Genomic DNA, 2,997 nt, shown 5'->3' with positions numbered 1-2,997 from the left:
TTTCTGTCTATTTTGTCCCTCTCTTCCTCTCTTGCCATTTTCCTTTGTTCTCTGATGATTTTATTTGGTGATTTTCTTTGATTCTTTTCTCTTTACCTTCCTGGTATCTACTGTAGTTTTTTTTCCTTTGAGATTAGCTCAAAGCTTGCATATTTATCTTTATAGTTGTAACTTCTATTTTAAGTTGATAATAGTTTAACTTCAATCCCATACTGAAATACTACACTTCTATTCCACCCCAGAGACTTTGTGTTCTTATAGTCAGAGTTTGCTTATATTTGTATTTTTTATCTATTAACAAAATTTTAACATTTATATTAGGGTAAAAAGTAATTTACACATCACCATTACAGTCTTAATTTAATCTGTGTATGTCTATATATTTAGCTTCACCAATGAGATTCACACTTTCAAATGCTTTCATGTTACTCTTTAGCATGTTTTTCTTTCTACTTGAAGAACTCTCTAAAGCATTTCTTCTAAGGTAGGTCTAGTGGTGCCAAACTCCCTCAGTTTTTGTTTGTCTAGGAATGATTTTTAATCTCTTCTACATTTTAACAGGTAATATTGCTGAGTATAGAATTCTTGGTTGTCAGTATTTTTCTTTCAGTACTTTGAATATATCACTTCATTATCTCATGGCCGGCAAATTTCCTGCTGAGAAATCTACTGATAGTCTTATGAGCACTCCCTTATATGTGAAGAGTCGATTTTCTCTCACTGCTTTCAAAATTCTCTCTTTGTCTTTGACTTGTGGCAATTTGATTATAATACGTCTCATTATAATCTTTTGGTTGATTCAGTTTGGGGATCTTTTAGCTTCATGAATGTAAATGTTTCTTTTCTTCCCCAAACTATGAAACACATCATGAATTTCTGTGGCATACTTTTGCAGGGGTTATGCTAATCTTCTCTATATAGTTCCAATTTCAATACTGAAAATACATGTGCTGCTGAAGTGAGAACATATTTTTACTAGTATTGTTTATACATTCTTCCATTTTTTCTTTATGCAAATACAAATGAACTTGAATGTTCTTATTTTCCTCCCATTTTGCACAAAAGATAACATACTATACATTACTCTGTAGTTTGCTTTTTTTCCACTTGATATATCCTGGAGGTCTTTGCCGTGCATGATATTTCTTATCTGTTATTAATAACTATACTATCAATATATTCCATTCTGTGAATGAAACATGGGTAATTTCACTAGTCCACCATCGGTGTCCACTGAATTGTTTTCAGACTTTGTCTATTACAAACAATCTTGCAATCAATAACTTTGCACATATATTGTTTGATGTGTGCTTGTGTGCATGTATGTGTGTGTGTGTGTTGTGCAGGATTGTTTCCAGAAGTGGCAATGCTGAGTCAAAGGACATATACATTTGAAATTTTGCTTTTCCTGTAAGTTATAATTCTTCATCATAAAGTGGAAAGAGTGTGTTATAATCTAAAAGGAAGTGGTATTTCAGTGTAGTTTCAATTTGCTATTCTCTTATTATGTGTGAGGTTGAGCATCTTTTCATGTTTTAAGGACAATTTCTATTTCTTATTCTCTGAATTGTCTGTCCATGTTTTTTCTCCATTCCATATTAAGATATTTTTCTTTTTTTCTGACTTCTATGAGAATTTTTTATGTTGGAAATGTTAGATCTTTTTCTGTCACATGAATTGCTTACCTTCAATTTGTCATTTGTCCTTGACCTTACATAGGGTAAATTTTTTTTTAGTATCTTTATTGGGGTATAATTGCTTTACAATGGTGTGTTAGTTTCTGCTTTATAACAAAGTGAATCAGCTATTCATATACATATATCCCCATCTCCTCCCTCTTGCACCTTGCATAGGGTATTTTTTAATGAAGGTTTAAATTTTTTTCATTTAGTCAATTTTATCAATCTTTGTAATATGTAATGGTATATGGTTTGAGGTAGGGATATAGCTTTATTTGTTTTCCAGATCACTACCAGTTGCCCCAAACAATGTATTACAAAGTTTGTTTTTACTCACATTGTTTCCATGTATAAGCTTATATATGGAATATGTACTTTAATCAAATGGTTAGTCTATCTCTTTTAGTATCACACTGATTTAACTATCCAATATTTACACTATGTTTTGTAATCTGATTGGGCTTTATTTTGTGTCATTTTATGAAATGATCATTCATGTGAGGCCACAAGAAAAGACAGAGGAGAGGTTCAGGAAAACATTTATTATAATCACAGATTATAGAAAGAGAAGGCATGGTATGCCATGCATTACCACATGGGAAAAACACCAGGGTGTTCAGGATGCAGAAGACAGGAACAAAGGGAATATTTAGACCACTGCCTTTACTGAGTTTTCTGCAGGAAAGGCAAATCAGGGAAAGCTAAGCAGCTTAGGATTGGCTAGTTTGAGTAATTTCAATAGGCTTTTGTCTATAGGGGGCTATCTCTAGCTGCCTGGCATCTGGCACTTAGATGATTAAGGGAGAATAATATTATCTCCTGGCATGTGTGGGCCAAATAGAGGAGGTATGGCTCTGGACTGGTTAGTTTGTATATCAAAACCAAATTCCAGATGAGCTTTTTTTAACTCTAAGAATTGGCTCACCCTGGGAGGGGTAGTCTCTCCCCAGCCAAAAAGAAGGTCAAAACATCATAATGAGAATTTTGTTTTTAAGTAAAATACAGGCTAATGCTCCTCATAGTTCTTCCTTTTCATTTTTTCTTGATTATTTATTTTAAAAAAGTAATTTACATGAAGCAAAACATTCAGATTTCAAAGTGTAGAATACAATGAGGTTTGAAAAATATATAAACCTTTGTAATAACTAACCCAATTAAGGTATAGAATGATTTTATCACCTCATTAATTTTCCTCATGGCTTTTTACAGTCAATCCCCAGACACTGACAGGCAATCATCATTTCACTTTTTTCACCCTAGATTAATTTTGCTTTTTCTAGGACTTCTTAGAAATGGATGTATATAGTATGTTCTCTTT

The 2,997-nt window shown here is 32.6% G+C and overlaps 1 pseudogene; it reads right to left on the bottom strand.

Moving 5' to 3' along the window:
• Positions 1–850: 850 nt before the first annotated feature.
• On the bottom strand, positions 851–949 carry LOC115848261 (U6 spliceosomal RNA; annotated as a pseudogene).
• Positions 950–2,997: the final 2,048 nt, after the last annotated feature.

Source organism: Globicephala melas, chromosome X (assembly GCF_963455315.2).
Source record: "Globicephala melas chromosome X, mGloMel1.2, whole genome shotgun sequence".
Lineage (NCBI taxonomy): Eukaryota > Metazoa > Chordata > Mammalia > Artiodactyla > Delphinidae > Globicephala > Globicephala melas.
The sequence above is the reverse complement of the archived record's forward strand: the minus strand, read 5'-3'. Positions and strand labels throughout refer to the sequence as shown.